Below are 25,290 nucleotides of genomic sequence, written 5' to 3'. Positions count from 1 at the left end.
GGGCATAATCGAACGGCAGCGGCCATCTATATGGCCGGCACCGCAAAAGGCAGTCCCGAACCGTATTATCGAAAAAGATGGTCGGCCATCTTTCATTTCGATAATACGGTTGGGGCCAGCCAAAGGTCAGAGGTGGCCGGGTTTGAGATGGCCAGCCTCGGTTTTCACCGATAATGGAAACCGAGGCCGGCCATCTCAAACCCGGCCAAATCCAAGGCATTTGGTCTTGGGAGGAGCCAGCATTTGTAGTACACTGGTCCCCTTGACATGCCAGGACACCAACCAGGCACCCTAGGGGGCACTTCTAAAAATTAAAAAAAATAATAATAAAAATAGTTCCCAGGTGCATAGCTCCCTTACCTTGGGTGCTGAGCCCCCCAAATCCCCCCCAAAACCCACTCCCCACAACTCTACACCATTACTATAGCCCTTATGGGTGAAGGGGGCACCTACATGTGGGTACAGTGGGTTTTGGGGGGGGGGGTTGGAAGGGTGGGAGGGCATTGGTGACCACTGGGGGAGTAAGGGGAGGTCATTCCCCATTGCCTCCGGTGGTCATCTGGTCAGTTGGGGCACCTTTTTAAGGCTTGGTCATGAAAAAAAAGGGACCAAGTAAAGTCGGCCAAATGCTCGTCAGGGCCGGCTTTCATTTTTCCATTATTGGGCGAAGCCGGCCATCTCTTAAGCACGCCCCTGTCCCGCCTTCTCTACACTGCCGACACGCTCCCTTGAAGTTTGGCCAACTCTGCGACGGACTGCAGTTGAGGCCGGCCAAAATCGGCTTTCGATTATGCCGATTTTGCCGGACTTGAGAGATTTGTGTCGGAAGATGGCCGGCCTTCTCTTTCGAAAATAAGCTGGACTGTCCCCTAAATTTCAAAAATAAGTAACATTCTCACTAAGGGTTTTTTTTTTTTACTAAGCAGTAATAGAAATTTTAGCTCGCGGTAGAAATCATCTGGTGGCGAATGCCGAGACGCCCATAGGAATATAATGGGCATCTCGGCATGTACCAGCAGCTGATTTCTACCGCGGCTTAGTAAAATTCCTGGGGTTGTCTAACTTTTGGATATTGTAAGGCTCATTTTGATTTATTTTCTTACTTTTGCTTATTGTGTCTAGACTCTGAAGAGCTAAGAGGTCAACTAACCAAATAAAGAAGAGTTGAACTTTACCTAAAGTTAGAAATGTGTTCTTCTGTTAATAACAAATCAATAAGATTCCTCCTGGTGGTTTATGCTTTTATTTTCTATTAAGAAGGGAAACATCATGTCTCTCCTTACTTTTTATCAGCTGTGGTTATTTCTTTGTTCATTTTTTTTTTGTTATTCGTTTTGTCAATATAATATCTATTTTCTTTGCTTAAACTTTATGATGAATTCACTAGAGATGTTTGAACTTTAAAAGAAACATTCATAAACTGGTTCCCTGAAACTTCGTAGATTTCTTTAATTGGTTTGGTGAACTTTTTTAAAAAAGTAAAATGTTGCTATGAACTCCTGAAATCTGAAACTCTGCTGGGGAGATCAGGCAGGTTTGACTAAAATCATGGTGGCCATTTCAAGGGTATCGCAGGGTGAATCCCCTCTGAATATGTATCGAAATTTGCTAGGGAAAACTGAAAAATCGACCAAGTTCAAATCAGGTTGAAATTTGCTGGGTCCAACTTTGACCTCTACTGCATACAGTTAACCCAAACGTCTTGGGACAAAAGTCATGCCACAGTTTTACTAAACTGAATCAACTAAATCTTATGTTTTTTGAAAGAAATAGCTCAGGGTCTCTGCATATCACAGGAAAAGAACCCAGGAATCCCTAATCTTCAGAACTGTAGACTGGACCCTGCTCTCAATTGCATGGTAGGTTCTCTGTTTCACTGGCCATGTGTGATCTAAGGCTTTTCAATTTCTGATCTCTTCCCAGAGTAATTTGTCTCATAGCCACCAGCTAAACATTTTGCCACCACACCTCCTGTTTAGAAGACAGATTCCACAGTGACCTTGTACAGCTGAATGAATTACACTCTGGTAAAAGCAGTTAGCTTAGCAGGGTTTAAAAAAGGCTTGGATAGCTTCCTAAAAGAAAAATCCATATGCCATTATTAAAATGGACTTGAAGAAAATCCACAGCTTATTTCTAGGATAAGGAGCAAAAAATGTATTGTACTGTTTTGGGATCTTGCCAGGTACTCGTAATCTGGATTGGCCACTGTTGGAAACAGGATGTTGGGCTTGATGGACCTTTGGTCTGTCTCAGTATGGCAAAACTTATGTTCTAAGAAAGCACATTGTTAATGACATTCAATGGAAGCAAAAAAGAATTCCAAATGAAATGAAAATGTCCTGGGTACCCATCCCTACTTTACACCCCCACAGAAAGCCTTGTGAATATTTAATAGAGTTATTTCAAGATGATGTCCCCGTACCGTATTAAAAAATGAGACTTCCTTGGCCCTGAAAGTGTAGGATATGGGTCAAGTGTCTCAGACCCCAGTCCTCTAAGGTGCTTTGCTCCAGCAGCTTCATTGTCCTCCCCATTCCTCCCTCGGGTTGATGATCTTCTTGCCCAGACTACGGACTTTCTATACTCCATCTTTTTTTTTTTTTTTTTAGCAATTATCAAGTTTAGTACATAGAAAACGTATTCTGAAATGAAATAGAAATTCAAAATTCCAAAGAAAACAACATCTGAAAACATGTCAGTCCTAATCACTGAAAATATAGGGAAAAAATGGGAGAAGAGCTCCAGTTAAATGACCATATCCTAAGATGGATCAAAAAAAAAAAACTTTATAGAAGAAGAAAAAGGGACAAAAAGTATGAGGACAGTCTCCATATAACCCTGATAAATGTCTAACCTCTACAGTCAGCCAATAACATTAATCAGCTACCTGTTACTGACTTACAAGTGCATTCACTCTGCAGCTCCTCAGTACCTCTCCACTCTCATCTTTCCCTAAATTCCTCCCCGGGAACTCCGTTCACTGGGTAAATCTCTCTTATCTGCACCCTTCTCCTTCACTGCTAACTCCAGACTCCGTTCCTTCTATCTTGCTGCACCATATGCCTGGAATAGACTTCCTGAGCCGGTACGTCAAGCTCCATCTCTGGCCGTCTTCAAATCTAGGCTAAAAGCCCACCTTTTTGATGCTGCTTTTAACTCCTAACCCTTATTCACTTGTTCAGAACCCTTATTTTATCATCCTCACTTTAATATTCCCTTATGTCTTGTTTGTCTGTCCTAATTAGATTGTAAGCTCTGTGGAGCAGGGACTGTCTCTTCATGTTCAAGTGTACAGCGCTGCGAACATTTAGTAGCGTTATAGAAATGATGAGTAGTAGTAGTATTAGTCTTTGAGATTCAAGAATCTCGCTACTCTGTGGGATTCTGCACGGAATCTTGTTACTCTTTGGGATTCTACATGGAATGTTGCCACTCTTTGGAATTCTGGAATCTTGTTACTCTTTGTCCTTATCCCTTATTTGTCCTGTTTGTCTGTCCTAATTAGATTGTAAGCTCTGTCGAGTAGGGACTGTCTCTTCATGTTCAAGTGTACAGCGCTGCATATGTCTAGTAGCGCTATAGAAATGATAAGTAGTAGTAGTAGTCTTTGGGATTCCAGAATCTTGCTACTGTGGGATTCCGGAATCTTGCTACTCTTTGGGATTCCGCACAGAATCTTGCTACTCTTTGTCCTTACCCCTTATTTGTCCTGTTTGTTTGTCCTAGTTAGATTGTAAGCTCTGTCGAGCAGGGACTGTCTCTTCATGTCCAGCGCTGCTTACGTCTAGTAGCGCTATAGAAATGATAAGTAGTAGTAGTAGTAATCATTCTGCTGATGTTATATTCATTTTCTCTGCTTCCTGAGCTTGTAGCAACTTTTCTAGTTGTGAGGGGGTCTAAGAAAATGTATTCCTTTCCCTGAAATTTCACCTGACATTGTTTAGGAAACTTGAAAAAGAAAGCCATGCCAAAAGTCAAAGCTCTTGGCCTCAACTTAAGAAATTCTCGTTGGAGCATTTGCGTCCTCCGAGAGACATCAGGATAAACATCCCAATAAATAAATAGATAAATACAGTATATAGGAGGTCCATGAGAATGGGCTCATCTTTTCCTGAACAAATGTATATAATCCATTTTTATGGCCCCCCTTCCCCCAACTGCTCCTCTCTGCAGTTGATGGTTGACACAGCCCTCTTTAGGACGGCAGGGGTCATTGCACTGCCTCTATCCAATTCCAGTCCCGAGCAGAGCTCCTCCGACTCGCTTTAAATTTCGACCCCTGTGAAACTGTCTCCTTTGGCTTCTAGCCCACGTGTCCTAGATGCTGAAGAACTAAGGGGTCGGCTAATCAAATAAAGACTAGCTGAACTTTACCTAGAATTGAAAATTTGCTCTTCTGTTAATAACAGATCAATACGAAGCCTCACGGTGTCTCTTGCTGTTGTTTTCTGTTAGGAAGGGAAAATGCCTTTTCCAGTTTTCGAGGCCCTGAACCTGGTTCTTTAATTCCAGACCTGAGCTTGTCCTCGTAGAACTGGGCAGCCAATTAACTTACAGACTTTTTGCATTTTTTTTTCCTCTGCTGTTGCTCAAAACTTAACCCAGGGTCTTTGAAGATCAGACCCTTATCATTTGCGGAGCATTAACGGTTGAAATCATTGAAATGTTTGACTGGCCCTCCCTTTGAGAAAAGAAATTGCCCACAGTCCTGAGAAACACAGTAAAACTGTTCCAGCTTTCACTCTGGTGTGGCTATAAATAGCTGTTACCTCTTTTCATGATACGATAATGACTCCCTACGTGCGCTGACCCTAGTCACTGTGCTCAAGTTCACCTTAGCCTGGGAAAGGAGTCCTGATCTCCCTTATTCAATTTCACTGAACTGAGCCATTGGGTCAACCACTTACTCATATACTTTGATTGCTTCTGAATCACACAGGGTTCCTTTTCTGGTGGAGCTTCTGCTGCCTATGGGGTCCTTTTACTAAAGAATTCATTGCCGGAGAACGTGGTACGGGCGGTTAGCTTGACGGAGTTTAAAAAGGGGTTAGATAGATTCCTAAAGGACAAGTCCATAGACCGCTATTAAATGGACTGGAAAAATTCCTCATTTTTAGGTATAACTTGTCTGGAATGTTTTTACGTTTGGGGAGCGTGCCAGGTGCCCTTGACCTGGATTGGCCACTGTCGGTGACAGGATGCTGGGCTAGATGGACCTTTGGTCTTTCCCAGTATGGCACTACTTATGTACTTATGTACTTATGATCACTTTGTGCAAAGAGGGTGCACTCTTACTGAAAAGCTTGGAGAAGAGACGGCTGAGGGGAGATATGATAGAAGTGTATAAAATAATGAGTGGAATGGATCGGGTGGATGTGAAGCGACTGTTCACGCTATCCAAAAATACTAGGACTAGAGGGCATGAGTTGAAGCTACAGTGTGGTAAATTTAAAACGAATCGGAGAAAATTTTTCTTCACCCAACGTGTAATTAGACTCTGGAATTCATTGCCGGAGAACGTGGTACGGGCGGTTAGCTTGACGGAGTTTAAAAAGGGGTTAGATAGATTCCTAAAGGACAAGTCCATAGACCGCTATTAAATGGACTGGAAAAATTCCTCATTTTTAGGTATAACTTGTCTGGAATGTTTTTACGTTTGGGGAGCGTGCCAGGTGCCCTTGACCTGGATTGGCCACTGTCGGTGACAGGATGCTGGGCTAGATGGACCTTTGGTCTTTCCCAGTATGGCACTACTTATGTACTTATGTACTTATGTACATGCTGGAAAATGGCCTGTGCTGGTGTAGGCGTGTGTTTTGAATGCACGCAGGTCCATTTTGCAACATGCCAGCAAAAAATGGCCTTTTTTTGACCAAAAATGAACATACGGCAGAATAAAAATTGGCGCATGTCCATTTTGAGCCTGAGACCTTACCGCCACCCATTGATTTAGTGGTAAGGTCTCACACATTAACCGAGTGGTAATCGTCAGTGCGTGTGCACTGCCGTTTACCGCCCGGTTAGCACCACGCAGTAGAAAATAAAAAATATTTTGTGTGTATTGGACGCACGTAAAAAAATGGAATTACCGCCTAGAGCACGCAGTAGCCAGGCAGTAGTTCAAATTTGATGCACCTTAGTAAAAGGGTCCCTCTATATCTACGCTTTAGCTCCGTAGACAGGGTGGTGGCGGCACTCACAGCAGCCAAGAAAGAGACTTCTTAACCATTGCACAACAGCAACACCTAGTGGCCAGTCTTAAAGATGCATGTGCGGTGGTCTATGCCCCCAGGATAAGGACTATTGCTGAGACCAGATCTATTTGTATGCAAATAGATCTCACGCATATTCATTACAGAAATCCTGAAAACCCAACTGGGCGAGGCCCGAGGTTGGACAGAAGGGGGAGCTTTACAAAGCCAAAGCTAATTGTGGATGAAAGTTCACAGCACAGTTTAGCCTCATAGTGGCCAGTTTTAATTGAGCCGTAACATCAAAAAAGCTAGAGCACCCATTCCCATGCCTGGTCCTGGAGGCACCCCAGTCAGACAGGTTTTTCAGGATATCCACCATGAATATTCATGAGAGAGATTTATGCATGCAGATCTCTCTCATGAATATTCATGGTGGATATCCTGAAAACCCGATTGGCTGGGGTCCCTCCAGGACCAGGGTTTGGGAACCACTGAGCTAAAGGAAACTGCTCGGATGAAAAAATAACAGCAGATAAGCAAAATACAAGAAATGTATTTTTTTTTTTTTTAAAAACAGATCCCTTTTCCATCTTAAATGCTTCTAAAGATATGTGAAATCCCCTCCCCTCCCCCCCACAGCACCAGTTCTTAGAAGGGCACGTAAACTTGTAATTTAAGATGTATAATGTGAGCTGAGGTGACAGCGCTAACCACTATCTCAAGCTAATTCTGGCTTCATACTGGAACACTAATTATTAAAGCTAAATTTGGAATGTGATATAAGCTGCAGAATTCATTTTGTTCTAGTCTCCAGTCAGAATTAGACTTTTTTGAGGAAGAGAGAGGAATTCATAACTCTGATAAGATGATGCTTTCTTAACGAAAATCTCAACCTTCATTACATCTGAGCTGAAAGACCAAAGGAGCAGGAGGTTTATGGTAAATCCGTCACCAGATCGTGACACATATTAAAGACAAAATGGCTCCCAGATTACTCTGAATTGTGTTAGTTTTCAGAACGTTTAGTTCATGTCACAAACTGCTTGGCATTGTCAATTTTCATAGCAATGTATCAACAGACTGAATTACCCTCTCACCCCTAGAGGCAGACCTGACAGAGCAGGGCAGTCGCTGGACAAAGGCAGGGCCACCAAGAGACCAAGCTGGGCCCAGGGCAAGGCCGCCGCCCCCACCCCATCCCTAAAACTGTTGCCTCCCTCTCCTGCTCCCAGGTCGCCGGCGCTGCAGTCCCCGGACTAACCTGCCCGCCCTCGGCTCCGTCGATAGCCCCCCTCCGTCCGCCACCGTGACCAGGCCCCCTGCATTCAAATCGGCAGCGCCTCACCTCTATGTGAAGGCAGCAGATCGCCTCCCTTCGGGCCTTCCCTCACTGTGTCCCACCTTGGAGAGTGAGCTACAAAAATTAGAAGCATGGCTAATGCTTGGCAGTTAAACTATCAAGCAAAGAAATGCAGAGTGATGTACTTTGGGTGTGGAAGGCCCAGTGGCGTACCAAGGGGCAGTGGGGCGGTCGGCCCATGGGTGCACGCTGCTGGGGGGGTGCCACGCGCCTGTCGGTTCCGCTCGTTCCGTGCTCCCTCTGCCCCGGAACAGGTTACTTCCTGTTCCAGGGCAAAGGGAGCATGGAACGAGCGAAGCCGACAGGCACCCCCCTCCTCAGCAGGTAAAAATGCACCCGGGGGGGTGTCCTTTCACCAGGGGGGGGGGTCACGCTGCACCTGGGGGGGGGGGCGCATCAGCGTTTCACCCCGGGTGTCAGCCACCCTAGGAACATCATTGGGAAGGCCAAAGACACTGTATATGATAGGAGAGGAGAGGCTGATGTGTACGGAACAGGAGAGAGAACTCAGGGTGATAGTGTCTGAGGATCTCAAGCTGGTGGAACAAAGAAAGATGCTAGGCTGCATAGTGAGAAGCACAACCAGCAGAACGGAAGAGGTGATAATATCCCTGTACAGGTCATTGGTGATGCCCCACCACCCCCCTTGGAGTACTGCATTCAGTTTTGGAAGCAATATCTCACCGAGGAGTGATTCAGAGGAAAACAACAAAAATGGTATGGCATCTGCGCCAGAAGACATATGAAAAAAAAGACTTGAAGACCTGAATATGTATACAATTACAGTTTATTGAATTTACTCTACTGCTAGGCCTTTTATGCAAAAAGATCGCAGCAGTGTATAATGCTTTAAATAATATAAAATGTCAATAACAGGATAGGAAAGTACAATCATACAAGACCAACCATACCTATACAGTTACGTAGGAGCCAATCCAGTCAACCTTCAGAAAGACTGACACCAAAGTGGAGGAGTGGCCTAGTGGTTAGGGTGGTGGACTTTGGTCCTGGGGAACTGAGGATCTGAGTTTGATTCCCACTTCAGGCCCAGGCAGCTCCTTGTGACTCTGGGCAAGTCATAAGTACCTGTATATGTAAGACGCATTGAGCCTGCCATGAGTGGGAAAGCGCAGGGTACAAATGTAACAAAAATAAAATAGATACTATTGGAGATTCTACATGGAATGTTGCTACTATTGGAGATTCTAATGTTGCTATTCCACTAGCAACATTCCATGTAGAAGGCTGTGCAGGACGTCAGACTCACAGAAGCAGAAGCCTGCGCGGCCACATTGGTGATATGCAAAGGCCGACTTCTACATGGAATGTTGCAACATTCCATGTAGAATCTCAAATAGTAGCAACAGTGGAGGAGTGGCCTAGTGGTTAGGGTGGTGGACTTTGGTCCTGAGAAACTGAGTTCGATTCCCACCTCAGTCACAGGCAGCTCCTTGTGACTCTGGGCAAGTCACTTAACCCTCCATTGCCCCATGTCCATGTAAGCTGCATTGAGCCTGCCATGAGTGGGAAAGTGCAGGGTACAAATGTAACAAAACAAAATAAATTAAAAAATCATACAAGACCAACCATACCTATACAGTTACGAAGGAGCCAATCCAGTCAACCTTCAGAAAGAGTGACACCTAATTCAAGAGCAAAATTATGAACTTTAGACAACCGCTAAAAGCATTTCAAGGGTATCTCAGGGGAGGTTTGATAGAGAAGTTTGAATACTTGAAAGGTAACAAATATTTTTCAAAGTTGGAGAATCTGTAGAACCAGAGCAAGAAGGTAGACGTAAAAGCAACATAGTGGAAAGAGTGATAGATCCTGGAATAGGCAGTGAAGATGGCGTTCCCTTAGATCTGCTCAACATCACCATCTCAATGTTCCTACATATCACGAGATACACCACGAACACACCAGACAAAGTAGTTTTTAATGTTCAGGCCCCAGAACTTTGGAATTTGCTACCAGTCTGCTTACAGCAGCGTCAATCTTGGCATTGAAAACCTTTCTTTTTAAGGATGCATTTTCTGCTCCTTAAGCTTCTCTTATCAGGTTTCTGTGGGATCTGCTGTGACTGTGGATACAATGATATATACCTTATTTTATTTATTTATTTATTTGTATCCCACATTTTCCCACCAATTTGCAGGCTCAATGTGGCTTATATTTGCCGTAATGGCGGTTGCCATTTCCGGGTAACAGAATTACAAATGGTATTGCATTAAGGTGCATTCATACATGGTAACATACATGGAACAGATCATGGTATAGATAAATATCATGACCTTATGTTTTAACCTTCCCTTCTTTAATATTTGAATTGTAGTTCTACCCTCTTTCCAATTGTTTCAGGTCTTGTCTCTCTAAAAAAAAATTTTTTTTTTTGTTAATCTGTGTTTGATTTAGACAGTGGCATTCCTAGCCTGTTCGCCACCCAGGGCAGGTCACCACTGTACCCCTGGCACATCATCCCCCCCCCAAAACACATCACACACACCTCCGGCGCATCATCACCCCCCCCCCCAAAAGTGTATCACCAGATCTTTCCTTCCAGATGTGCGGAGATGTGCGGAGCAGGTGCATGGCTGCTGGCTCTGCCAGTCCCCTGCCCCGGAACAGGAAGTAATGTGAGAGAGGGCAGGGGACCTGCAGGGCCGACAGCCATGTGCCTGCGCCATGCACCTCCTTGCTGTCTTCACCCGTGGTGACCCGCCCCCACTGCCTCACCCTTGCTACGTTACTGGATTTAGATTGTAAGCCAACTTGATGGTTTCTCCCGTAGGCGGGATAGAAAGTCTTACACTTGAAGGAGTGGTATAAACACAGAGGATCCATACATAGCAAGAGGACTGAATCGTAGCAAAACATTTTGATATTTCAAAAAAGGGCTTGGGAGGGGGGTAACCTATATGAAATGAGAGGTACAACCGTAAACAAGGGTGTAGAGGAGGTGCAGCTCTGGTCACCTTGCTGGGCAGGCTGGATGGCTCTGCTATCATTTACTATGTCACTATTGTATAACACAATATATTGAAGTCAGCAGAGGAGGCTCCTGCACAGACCAAGAGTCACAAATAAGACGAAGCTTACTGAAAAACCTCTGAAATGTCAAATGCTTCCACCATATTGTGTGATTTATCGTTGCTATTCTGGGTTCATCAGTTTTGCGGTCCCTCGTTGATCTTGCAGAAACCAACACAGAATTATGCAAACCTCCAGCTCAGACTATTGACAACCTGTTTGAGTTTTCTGGGAAGCATATCAAGATATATCAGGATAAAAATATGCACCAGCTGACAGCACTGCAACCATCTGAAGAGGTTTGGAAATCTAAGGGAGTGAGAGAGGAGGTGGCATACTGATCGACTCCTCGCCCGCAGATGTCTCTCTGTGACTCACGTAACAGACCATGTTTCTAAGTTATGTAACGGATTTCAATTCTGAACTCCCTAACTAGAAAATGGAATAAACGAATGTATGAGCTTAAGTTTCCCCACACGTCTCCAATTTTCAGGCGTTGACCCTGATTTCACACCAGAGTCCCCAACTAAGCTGGCTGCAGTAACCGCCTGTCCCCAATTCCAGGGGACGTAAAAGTGTAGGACATTCCTCCCTCTCTGCTATTCTTACAACCCTTCCCCACCCTACTACTACTACTACTATTTAACATTTCTAAAACGCTACCAGGGTTACGCAGCGCTGTACAATCTGACAAAGAAGGACAGTCCCTGCTCAAAGGAGCTTACAATCTAAAGGACAAAAGTGCAGTCAATCAAATTGAGGGCAGTCTAGATTTCCTGAATGGAGGTATAATGGTTAGGTGCTGAAAGTGACATTGAAGAGGTGGGCTTTGAGCAAGGATTTGAAGATGGGCATGGAGGGGGCTTGGCGTATGGGCTCAGGGAGTTTATTCCAAGCATAGGGTGAGGCGAGGCAGAAAGGGCGGAGCCTGGAGTTGGCGGTGGTGGAGAAGGGTGCTGAGAGGAGAGATTTGTCCTGTGAGCGGAGGTTACGGGTAGGAGCGTAAGGGGAGATGAGGGTAGAGAGGTAATGAGGGGCTGCAGATCGAGTGCATTTGTAGGTTAGTAGGAGAAGCTTGAACTGTATGCGGTACCTGATCGGAAGCCAGTGAAGTGACTTGAGGAGAAGTGACTTGAGGACCATTGCCTGTCCTATCTTCCTAGTCCTCCCCAATGCTGTCAGCAGGAACAGTGCTAAATAGCCTCGTAACTTCCTGGGCTGTGCGGAGCCAGTTTCACAAGGCTGACCCAGTGCATCATGGGAAGCTGATGATCTACAAAGCACTGCTCTTGATGATGGCATTGGAGAGGTCTAAAACAGATGAGCTTGTCCACAGAAAGAGAAGTTGTTTCCAGGCCTTTGGCTACAGGGAAAAGTGAACGGCAGTGTTCTCCCCCTCCTTGAACAGCGGGACAAAAGTCTACCAATGCACTTGTTTCTCCTGTAGTCACTTCTTTGCCTCCTGTGTAGTCCAGATCAGCTTTAGCCTGTACAGAAGGGAAATAATCAGGCCCCAGGAGGAGAGAACAATTGAATTCCACTGAAGCATCACCTCGCTCTTGTGTAGACCAGGGTGAGGGGAGGTAGAATCTTGAAAGCAGACCAGACGATGAGCAGCTACCTTAAGCTTGGGTACAGTTCTTAGGGGGCCCTGGGACTGTAGGATATAAATGGGAAGGACTGTGTTTCTGGTTGGGGCTATGAGACTCAGGATAAGTACATAAGTATTGCCATACTGAGACAGACCTAAGGTCCATCAAGCCCAGCATCCTGTTTCCAACAGTGGCCAATCCAGGTCACAAGTACCTGGCAAGATCCCAAAACAGTACAACACATTTTATGCTGCTTATCCTAGAAATAAGCAGTGCATTTTCCCCAAGTCCATTTCCCCAAGTCCATTTTAATAATGGCTTATGGACTTTTTTTAACCCTGCTAAGCTAACTGCTTTTACTACAGTCTCTGGCAACGAATTCCAGAGTTTAATTACACATTGAGGATGTATACGGACTGAACTGTATGTGGTTCAGGGCTCTGGGAGTGTGTGAGGACTGTGTATTTGGTCGGAGGCTCTGACAGTATGTGGGGAAGATTGTATATACGGTTGGGGGTTCTAAGTCTCGGGATGTAGTGTGTGGTTGGGGGCTCTGCGAGTGTGTGAGGAGGACCGTGTGTGTGATTGGGGGTTCTGGGAGTGTATGGGTGGGGAGGACTGTGTAGCACTGTTCTTTCTAAGCTGAGCAAGAAGAGACATGCCAAGTCACACGCATACGGGCTCCTTCTCCAGCGCACACACTTAAGGGGCCCAATCTTGTGCATTGGCGCCCTACCACCCGCAATCCGGTACTGTCCTCTCCTCTTACGTTCTTCTTGCAATGCCGGCACCCTCAGCAAGAGCAGGCTGCTTCAGCCAATCCCCGGGGGCTTGCCTTCAGCTGTATCTCGCCCAATGAAGTTGAAGAAAACAAGAGATGGGATGTGCCTATCTAATCTATTAATATGGGCTGAAGCCAGTAGGCAGAGCTTCCAAGCAGTAGGCGGTGCTTGACACCATTTTAGTTAACCCAAAATAGTAGCAAACGCTATTGAAAACAATAGCCAAAGATTATTAGAAACTAGGAAAAAATGCCCGTTTCTGAGGGCAATGAAACGGGCGCTAGCAAGGGGCCCCCTCCCTCCGTCCGTCCGAGGTACTTGCGTTGTTAGTTCGCTGTGGTGTTTCGGTTTCGGGCCTCGAGTGTCATAGCTCCGCCCTCGACGTCATGACGTTTTGACGCGAGGGCGGTGCAGACACTCCAGGGCACACCGGATATCTCGGGCGCCTCAACTTCCGTGGAGGCTTCAGAACGTTGGGGTTGCCTTTTATATAGAGAGATAAGGAACTGCCTATGCATTGTCCATCTGTAAAAAGTCAAAAGCTGTTCCAGTTGGATAGGCAGTGCCTTAAAAGGTGGAGGACAAAAGATTTTTTTTAATGTATTTGACAGCTTTTTAATTTATTTGAAAGCTTCCTATATCTAGATATAAATATCATGAAATGAAAATAGAATATCACTAAAACAGCTTCAAAGATTATTGTAGCTGGTAAAAACTGCACTTATAAACTCTGTATTTTGAGCTCATTTTTCTACACTGTTCTATACAATACAGATGGCCAAATTTCAGTGAGGATATCCTGTTTCCTAATAGGTTCACCTTAACTGTTGTTGTAATCTGCCTTGGGAAGCCTAGGGTTATAAAGATGGAATAGTCTGAAATTAAATGGAAGTAAACATGGTGTCACATCTTCACCTCCTCTCTTTTGTAGAAATTTTCATTTTAGATACACAAATGGATTATTCTGTTGTTTGAGCATGTTTCAGGGACAAGTGGTTTTACAAGTCAAAATAATATATATGTCTCATTTGTTGAAACATAATTAAATGAGCTGTAAGCCCCTAATGCAGTCCATTGGTTTTCTTATATTTTGTTCTTGTGATGGCAAAGAACAGACTATCAAAAAACTCCAAACTGCCCAGAATACTGCCGCCAGACTCATATTTGGAAAAACTAAATATGAAAGTGCAAAACCCTTAAGAGAAAAGCTCCACTGGCTCCCACTCAGGGAACGCATTACATTCAAGATCTGCACGATTGTACACAAAATCATTCACGCAGACGCCCCAATCTACATGCTAAACCTCGTAGACTTACCTCCAAGAAACGCCACAAGAGCATCCCGCAAATTTCTCGACCTGCACTTCCCCAGTTGTAAAGGACTAAAATACAAGCGGATGCACGCTACTACATTCTCGTACATGGGCACGCAATTATGGAATGCATTGCCTACAGACCTGAGGACAATTGACAAAACAACTATCTTTCGCAAATCTCTGAAGACATATCTCTTCAACAAGGCATACAATGAGAACTAATAGTCACACTAATCCACCCAACAACCCACTCAATAAAGATAGCACACCTACTATAACTACCTTAATCATTCCTTTCCTTCCTGTTTCTACCCTTATTTAACCTCTGCACAATATTAAATGTATCTGTCACCCTGTAATGACAATGTTAAGAAAACTATGTAAGCCACATTGAGCCTGCAAATAGGTGGGATAATTTCACGTGTGCTACTTTTTGTGTATACCTTACCTTGATTTGTATCTGCCATTGTCAGGGCACAGACCATATAAGTCTGCCCAGCACTAGCCCCGCCTCCCACCACCGGCTCTGCCTCCCAATCTCGGCTAAGCTTCTGGGGATCACTGTCCATCCAGTCTGCCCAACAAGGTAATTTCACGTGTGCTACTTTTTGTGTATACCTTACCTTGATTTGTATCTGCCATTGTCAGGGCACAGACCATATAAGTCTGCCCAGCACTAGCCCCGCCTCCCACCACCGGCTCTGCCTCCCAATCTCGGCTAAGCTTCTGGGGATCACTGTCCATCCAGTCTGCCCAACAAGGTAATTTCACGTGTGCTACTTTTTGTGTATACCTTACCTTGATTTGTATCTGCCATTGTCAGGCCACAGACCATATAAGTCTGCCCAGCACTAGCCCCGCCTCCTAACCACCAGCTCCGCCTCCCAATCTTGGCTAAGCTTCTGGGGATCCCTTTCTTCCGAGCAGGATTCCTTTATGTTTATCCCACGCATGTTTGAATTCTGTTACCGTTTTCATCTCCACCACCTCCCGCGAGTGGTGGAGATGATCTTTTGATCTAGGTACAGGAAAAAAAACAAAACAAGATTTTAAATGCTTCCAGATTTCAACCTAATTCATGTTGAATGTGGGATATAAATGTAATAAATAGAAACTCTAAATGCTGAGCACATAATTCTCATAGCATGATGTCTGTTTTAGTAGCCTCTGCTGCGCGACTCATTTTCCGCCAGAGTCGCTGTGCTCACATTAGCCCTCTCCTCAAGTCACTTCACTGGCTCCCTATTCGTTTCCGCATTCAATTCAAACTTCTCTTATTGACCTATAAGTGCATTCACTCTGCCGCTCCCGAGTACCTCTCCACTCTTGTCTCTCCCTACGTCCCCCCTCGGGTACTCCGTTCTGTGGATAAATATTTCCTGTCTGTCCCCTTCTCCTCTACTGCTAATTCCAGACTCCGTTCCTTTTATTTCGCTGCACCTCGCCTGGAATAGACTTCCAGAGCCTGTATGTCTAGCCCCCTCTTTGGCAGTTTTCAAGTCCAGACTTAAAGCCCACCTCTTTACCACTGTTTTTGACTCCTAACCACTACTCACTTGCCCTGTCCTTTATCCTCACCTATTTATCCCCTTACCCTTAATTGTTCTGTCTGTTTTCCTGTCTTATCTAGATTGTAAGCTCTTTGAGCAGGGACTGTCTTTTTGTGTATGGTGTACAGTGCTGCGTATGCCTTGTAGCGCTTTAGAAATGATAAATAGTAGTAGTAGTTCTAGACTTAGGCATGCCTTTAGGGCCTCAAGCTCACCACGGGCTTGCCGCATGGCAATCTATCACTACCGCTGGCCCGACGCATGCACCGGCAGTAGTTTCACGCCTAGCATGCGGCACTGGACATATTTGAAAAATATTTACGCAGGGAGTTACCCAGTGGTAATCGGGCAATGCCACATTGCTGCGCAGGAGCCCTTACCGCCACCTCAATGGGTGGCGGTAAATGCTCTCCTCGAAATGGCCGCGTTTCAAGTGCAAACTTGCTGCATGGCCATTTCTTTTTTTGGCTTTTTACTCGCTGTGGTGAAAGGGGCCCTAGGGCGCAGCAAAAGCAGCCACCGCCACTAGTGCAGGGGCCTGTTTTACCACAGCTCAGTAAAAGGACCCCTTAAGCTATTATAGAATTGAAACTAATGAGCTGCCCATCTATAGAATTGAGGAGTGGCCTAGTGGTTAGAGTGGTAGACTTTGGTCCTGAGGAACTGAGTTCGATTCCCACTTCAGGCACAGGCAGCTCCTTGTGACTCTGGGCAAGTCACTTAACCCTCCATTGCCCCATGTAAGCCGCATTGAGCCTGCCATGAGTGGGAAAGCGCAGGGTACAAATGTAACAAAAATAAAATAGATACTATTGGAGATTCTACATGGAATGTTGCTATTCCACTAGCAACATTCCATGTAGAAGGCTGCACAGGCTTCTGTTTCTGTGAGTCTGACGTCCTGCACGTACGTGCAGGACGTCAGACTCACAGAAGCAGAAGCCTGCGCGGCCACATTGGTGATCTGCAAGGGCCGACTTCTAGTGGAATAGCAACATTCCATGTAGAATCTCAAATAGTAGCAACAGTGGAGGAGTGGCCTAGTGGTTAAAGTGCTGGACTTTGGTCCTGGGGAACTGGGTTTGATTCCCACTTCAGGCACAGGCAGCTCCTTGCGACTCTGGGCAAGTCACTTAACCCTCCATTGCCCCATGTAAGCCGCATTGAGCCTGCCATGAGTGGGAAAGCGCAGGGTACAAATGTAACAAAAATAAAATGGATACTATTGGAGATTCTACATGGAATGTTGCTACTCTTTGAGATTCTACCTGGAACGTTGCTACTTTTGGAGATTCTGTTGCTACTATTGGAGATTCTACATGGAATGTTGCTATTCCACTAGCAACATTCCATGTAGAAGGCTGCACAGGCTTCTGTTTTTGCGAGTCTGACGTCCTGCACGTACATGAAGCAGAAGCCTGCGCGGCCACATTGGTGATCTGCAAGGGCTGACTTCTACATGGAATGTTGCTAGTGGAATACCAACATTCCATGTAGAAGCTCAAATAGTAGCAACAGTGGAGGAGTGGCCTAGTGGTTAGGGTGCTGGACTTTGGTCCTGGGGAACTGGATTCGATTCCCACTTCAGGCACAGGCAGCTCCTTGTGACTCTGGGCAAGTCACTTAACCCTCCATTGCCCCATGTAAGCCGCATTGAGCCTGCCATGAGTGGGAAAGCGCAGGGTACAAATGTAACAAAAATAAAATGGATACTATTGGAGATTCTACATGGAATGTTGCTACTATTGGAGATTCTACATGGAACGTTGCTACTTTTGGAGATTCTGTTGCTACTATTGGAGATTCTACATGGAATGTTGCTATTCCACTAGAAATGTAACAAAAATAAAATTGTCCCACTCATCTTTCATCTGGACTACGGCACACACGCTATGAAATCTGACTCTGCTTTTCGCTGCTCTGAGAGAGACGATTTTCAACCAGGGGAAGCGGGTTGAGTAACTCTTCGTTTGCCCTCGAAGTTGGCCAAAAGAATACGTTTATTTACTGCTTTAATTTCTGACCTGACTGGAAAGGTCCCTTTCATTTTTTTTCCCCCTGTCTCACACCTCACCTTGGACTGAAGCGTCTTTCATGAGGCAGTCACAGAAACGGTGCTTTCTTTACAGCGCAAGAAACAACAGGGTGGAATCCAGAACACCTCACACATCCGCTAAGGATAAATAATACCCGAGTGTGTGGATAACACATTTTATCAGTGGCTCTGTGGGATCGTAATGTATTATTTCAATCTGCGGCAAAGCTAATAGCAGGAAGCTATTTTATAGATTTCTCTGTAATCTGAGCTGATGTTTTACCTGTTGCAGGACATTTCTGATAAAACAGAAACCCAGCAGGATAAAAGGGAGATATAAATGAGGCTTTTATGTTAGTCAATAAAAGCGTGACATTGCAGTAACAGAAGATTTGCTCTTGAATTGTGTAACATTCGTAGCCCGGTTGGTAAGATATTAAAATAATTCATCTCTAGCTATCCAGCTTGTACGGAGGTCAGACTAGGCTTTCAGGAAGTTCATATTATTTGAGCTGTACGTCTAGGTCAACAGATGAAGGTCTTGGATGCATCTTGGAGAGGGGTCTTCTTGATCTGAGCTGTTACGGGTGTGGGGATACAGTGTCCCATGCTGTTTCAGCACGGGGCATGGAGTATGAAGCCCTCTGCCCAATCAGGCAGCACACGATTGAAATACTTCCATGTTTTCTTGCTTACAAGCTCAAGGCTGATTCCATGGTTACCCCGGGCACATCAATGGTACTATACCTGAGAACAGTAGACAAGGCATTACTCCTCCACCCCCCCCCCCTTCTCTAACTGAAGAGATGACAATTATCGTTTTTCTTTATTGGGATTTATTAACCACCTTTATAAAGAGATTCACTCAAGGATGTGCACAGCAGGTATAGCTTAACATAAATTTATAATTTTGTTAATAGCAAAACAATAGTAAAATGACCAATTATGAAACATAAATACAAGCAATGAGGTAAACTTGGATATGGCAGATTTAAACTTAATAATAGGACCAACCTGAAATAGTACCAGAAATATAAATATCGAACAGCATCATAGAACAATCAATGTCAGTACAATACAAGTGATTTATTATTATTATTAGATTTGATATGCCGCCTTTCTTGAAAAGCATTGAATTACCGTAATAGAGTGAAAGAACATTCAAATAATATAGATGATACAATGTCAGCATAATACCAATTAAACGCCTAATAAGCACACGTTAGAACATTCAAAGAACATAGATATAATATGATGTCGGCATAATACCAATGAAACACCTAAGAAGCACGCGTTAGATCATTCAAAGAACATTCATATAATATGATGTTGGCATAATACCAATGAAACACCTAAGAAGCACGTGTTAGAACATTCAAAGAACATAGATATAATATGATGTCGGCATAATACCAATGAAACGCCTAATAAGCACGCGTTAGATCATTCAAAGAACATAGATACAATATGATGACATAATACATTCAAAGAACATAGATACAATATGATGACATAATACCAATGAAACGCCTAATAAGCACGCGTTAGAACATTCAAAGAACATAGATATAATATGATGTCGGCATAATACCAATGAAACGCCTAATAAGCACGCGTTAGAACATTCAAAGAACATAGATATAATATGATGTTGGCATAATACCAATGAAACGCCTAATAAGCACGCGTTAGATCATTCAAAGAACATTCATATAATATGATGTTGGCATAATACCAATGAAACACCTAAGAAGCACGTGTTAGAACATTCAAAGAACATAGATATAATATGATGTCGGCATAATACCAATGAAACGCCTAATAAGCACGCGTTAGATCATTCAAAGAACATAGATACAATATGATGACATAATACATTCAAAGAACATAGATACAATATGATGACATAATACCAATGAAACGCCTAATAAGCACACGTTAGAACATTCAAAGAACATATATATAATATGATGACATAATACCAATGAAACGCCTAATAAGCACACGTTAGAACATTCAAAGAACATTCATATAATATGATGTCGGCATAATACCAATGAAACGCCTAATAAGCACGCGTTAGATCATTCAAAGAACATAGATACATGATGACATAATACCAATGAAACGCATAATAAGCACACGTTAGAACATTCATCTATGTGGTGTTACTTTCAAGTTCTGTTACTATTTCACATCTATAGCTCTAGTAAATGTACACCCTGTACAGATACATATGAGATAGTGCATGCTTCATAGAGCTTACACTCAACAGAATCGGATAACACAAGTAGGACGTTCCAGATTATTTATTAGTGTCCTAAGTGTACTCAGAAAGCACCTGGGTTTATGATTTAACAGGGGAACATGCCACAGCATCTCAAGGAGGCTGTTTGAGGGGTTCAGAGCAGCAGGGTGGAAAGTGTAAGTTGGAAGATGATGGAAAAGGAGAAAAGTGCTTCTGGTCTTGTTGCAGTTTGAAACATGAGCATCTCCCCAGGCAGCGTAACTTAAATGCTTAAGTAGCTGAAGTAATTAGGCATATGCAGGACCGCCAAGAGCAGGGGGCAGGGAAGCAACATTTCTCGGGCCCAGCCTCCAAGGGGGACCCAGCATCAGAAGGTTCCGCTCCCTCTGTCTGTCTCTCTCCTGCTCCTGTGCATTTGCTGCCCCCTAGAAGCCAAAAATGGATGTGCGGCAAAATTAAAACCAGCGCGCATCCATTTTCAGCCTGAGACCTTACTGTCACCCATTGAGGGGCATAATCGAACGAAAATGTCTATCTCCATGGGCGTTTATCTCCGAGAACGGGTCCGTGAAGGGGCGGACCGAACCGTATTTTCGAAAAAAATAGACGTCCATGTTTTATTCGACAATTTGTGAGCTGGGCGTTTTTGTTTTTCAGCGATAATGGAAAATGAAAGCGCCCAGCTCAAAAACGAATAAATCCAAGGCATTTGTTCGTGGGAGGGGCCAGGATTCGTAGTGCACTGGTCCCCCTCACATGCCAGGACACCAACCGGGCACCCTAGGGGGCACTTTTACAAAAACAAAAAAAAGGTAAAAGAGCTCCCAGGTGCATAGCACCCTTCCCTTGTGTGTTGAGCCCCCCAAATCCCCCTCAAACCCACTGCCCACAAGTCTACACCATTACTATAGCCCTAAGGGGTGAAGGGGGGCACCTACATGTGGGTACAGTGGGTTTGGGGGGTTGGACGACTAATAAGCATTAAGCAGCACAATTGTAACAGGTAGGGGGGGATGGGCCTGGGTCCACCTGCCTGAAGTCCACTGCACCCCCTAACAACTGCTCCAGGGACCTGCATACTGCTGCCAGGGAGGTGGATATGACATTTGATGGTGAAAATAAAAAGTTGTGAAACATCATTTTTTTGTGGTGGGAGGGGGTTAGTGACCACTGGGGGAGTTAGGGGAAGTCATCCCTGATTCTCTCTGGGGGTAATCTGGTCATTTAGGGCACTTTTTGGGGCCTTATTCGTGAAAAAACAGGGTCCAGGAAAAGTGCCCTAAATTCTAGCTACAAACGCATACTTTTTTTCCATTATCGGCGAAAGGCGCCCATCTCTGTTTGGGTGATAACCATGCCCCAGTCCCGCCTTCACCACGCCTCCGACACGCCCCCGTCAACTTTGTACGCTTCCGCTATGGAGTGCAGTTGAAAACGTCCAAGTTCGGCTTTCGATTATACCGCGTTATTCGTTTTTGTGAGATAAACGTCCATCTCCCGATTTAGGTCGGAACTTGGGCATTTTTCTCGTTCGATTATAAGCAGGACTGACTTTGTGGTAAGGTTTCACACGCTAACCGGGCAGTAAGCATCAGCCAGCGTAAACTGCCGATTACCGCAGGGTAAGCGCTATGCGGTAGAAAATAGAAAATATTTTCTACCATGTGTTTCGGACACACATCAAAATGGAATTACCGCCCGAGGCATGCGGTAGCCAGGCAGTAGCTCCAATTTGACGTGCATTGGACGCGCAGAGGCACCTACAAGTCTTAGTAAAAGGACCCCTTAGTTTGGAAGTGTCACCTTAGTAGTTCTCAAACCAGTGCTCACCCTTCCTGTCTCAGATAGCCTGAAAATTCTTGGAGTCACAATCGACCGAAATCTCACACTAGAAATCCAAGCGAAAAACACAACAAAGAAAATGTTCCATTCAATGTGGAAACTCAAAACAGTAAAACCTTTCTTCCCAAGGGGAATATTTTGCAGCCTACTACAATCAATGGCACTAAGCCACCTAGATTACTGCAATGCAATCTATGCCGGATGCAAAGAACAAAATCATCAAGAAACTCCAAACTGCTCAAAACACAGCGGCCAGACTCATATTTGGAAAAACGAAATACGAAAGCACCAAACCCCTAAGGGAAAAAACTACACCGGCTCCCACTTTAAAGAACGTATTGCGTTCAAAATTTGCACCTTGGTTCATAAAATTATTAACGGCGAGGCCCCGGCCTACATGTCAGATCTCATAGACCTACCAACCAGTTTCGTTGTCTGGTAGTCAGTGTGGTATACCTTTTTGTACAGGTTGGTTTTTTAGTGATTTTCGGAAGTTTATTAGGTCGTGTACTGTTTTTATTGCGTTTGGTAGTGTATTCCATAGTTGGGTGCTTATATATGAGAAGCTGGATGCATACGTTGATTTATATTTTAGTCCTTGACCACTGGGGTAGTGGAGATTCAAGAATGTGCGTGTTGATCTTCTACCAACCAGGAACACAAAAAGATCAACACGCACATTCTTGAATCTCCACTACCCCAGTGGTCAAGGACTAAAATATAAATCAACGTATGCATCCAGCTTCTCATATATAAGCACCCAACTATGGAATACACTACCAAACGCAATAAAAACAGTACACGACCTAACAAACTTCCGAAAATCACTAAAAACCAACCTGTACAAAAGGTATATTTATTTATTTATTACATTGTATCCCGCAATTTCCCACTCAAAGCAGGCTCAATGCGGCTTACATAGTAATAGGTAACACAGAATTTTGTTATGTAAAGTAGGAAATTAAGTATAACATAATAGAAGGATGGATGGGTAGTAAATGGATGGGTAGGTAGGTAGAGACAGGTGATAGGAGTGGCCTAGCGGTTAGGGTGGTGGACTTTGGTCCTGGGGAACTGAGGAACTGAGTTCGATTCCCGGCACAGGCAGCTCCTTGTGACTCTGGGCAAGTCACTTAACCCTCCATTGCCCCATGTAAGCCGCATTGAGCCTGCCATGAGTGGGAAAGTGCAGGGTACAAATGTAACAAAAATAAAATAGATACTATTGGAGATTCTACATGGAATGTTGCTACCATTGGAGATTCTACATGGAATGTTGCTATTCCACTAGCAACATTTCATGTAGAAGGCTGCGCAGGCTTCTGTTTCTGTGAGTCTGACGTCCTGCACGTATGTGCAGGATGTCAGACTCGCAGAAGTCTGCGCGGCCACATTGGTGATCTGCAAGGGCCGCCTTCTACATGGAATGTTGCTGCTAGTGGAATAGCAACATTCCATGTAGAATCTCAAATAGTAGCAACAGTGGAGGAGTGGCCTAGTGGTTAGGGTGGTGGACTTTGGTCCTGGGGAACTGAGTTCGATTCCCACTTCAGGCACAGGCAGCTCCTTGTGACTCTGGGCAAGTCACTTAACCCTCCATTGCTCCATGTAAGCTGCATTGAGCCTGCCATGAGTGGGAAAGTGCAGGGTACAAATGTAACAAAAATAAAATAGATACTATTGGAGATTCTACATGGAATGTTGCTACTATTGGAGATTCTACATGGAATGTTGCTATTCCACTAGCAACATTCCATGTAGAAGCCTGCGCGGCCACATTGGTGATCTGCAAGGGCCGCCTTCTACATGGAATGTTGCTAGTGGAATAGCAACATTCCATGTAGAATCTCAAATAGTAGCAACAGTGGAGGAGTGGCCTAGTGGTTAGGGTGGTGGACTTTGGTCCTGAGGAACTGAGTTTGATTCCCACTTCAGGCACAGGCAGCTCCTTGTGACTCTGGGCAAGTCACTTAACCCTCCATTGCCCCATGTAAGCCGCATTGAGCCTGCCATGAGTGGGAAAAGTGCGGGGTACAAATGTAACAAAAAAATAAATAAAAATAGAGAGAGGAAGGTAAGGTGGAAGATAGAGTCTGGGTCAATGTCGTTTTCTCTTCGGTATATGTAAGGTAGATGGGTTCATAAGATTAATCTGGGTCTTTTGGGTAGGCTTGCTTGAATAAATGGGTTTTTAATGCTTTCCTGAATGGTAGGCGGTCATGGATTGCTCGGATAGGTCTAGGGAGAGCGTTTCAGAGTTGGCTGCCCAGGAAGGAGAAATTGGATCCATAATAAGTTTTGTACTTGAGACCTTTACAGTTGGGGTAGTGCAGGTTGAGGTACTTTCGCGAGGATACAGGGAGGATACATGGGAGGTGGATTAAAGTCTGGGCTTTGAAGTTGATAGGTTCTTTGATTGGAAGCTAGTGTAGTCTTGCACGGAGAGGAGTTGCACTCTCAAAACGTGATTTGCCAAAGATGAGTCTCGCTGCTGTATTCTGGGCAGTCTGAAGTTTTTTCAGGATGTGGGCTTTGCAGCCTAAGAAAATACTGTTGCAGTAATCAGCATGGGTAAGTGCCGTGGATTGCACTAAATTCTGGAATGTTTTCTGAGGTGTAGATATGGTTTCACGCGTTTCAATATCCACATCATTGTGAACATTTTCTTTGCGGTGGATGTGGCGTGATTGTCGAGGGAGAGATGGCTGTCTAGTGTCACTCCAAGGATTTTTAGGTTTTCAGAAATGGGGATTGTAGTGCCGGAGGTGGTGAGATTAGATGGGGGGATTGCGGAGTGCTGAGATGAAAGGATTAGGCATTTTGTTTTTTCTTTGTTCAGTTTCATCCTAAAGGCGTTGGCCCAGGAGGTTTAGATGTTCATGCCCATGGATATTCTATCCGAGATTTCTGTTAGGTTTGATTTAAAGGGAATGAATATGGTAACGTCATCAGCATAAATGAAAGGGTTTAGACCATGTCTGAATAGGGCTTCGGCTAGTGGGATCATCATTAGATTGAACCCTACCTAAATACCAGACAATGAAACTACACCGGAACTGGACTAAACCGAACTCTCTACACTTGACTGCTTCACTTACTCTGACACCAAGGAACCTTAACGCAATTCCACTTTATTTCTCATTCCGGAATTGAACTCTTCATACTTGAATGCTTATTCTACTCTGTCACTTATGAACTCTAAAGCAATATCATGTTGTATTTCTCATCCTGGATATTGCGATCGCCATTACAGCATAATGTAAGACACATTGAGCCTGAAAATAGGTAGGAAAATGTGGGATACAAATGCAACAAATAAATAAATAAATAAATATCCC

Source organism: Microcaecilia unicolor, chromosome 10, assembly GCF_901765095.1.
Source record: "Microcaecilia unicolor chromosome 10, aMicUni1.1, whole genome shotgun sequence".
Lineage (NCBI taxonomy): Eukaryota > Metazoa > Chordata > Amphibia > Gymnophiona > Siphonopidae > Microcaecilia > Microcaecilia unicolor.
Note: the sequence above shows the minus strand (reverse complement) of the source record.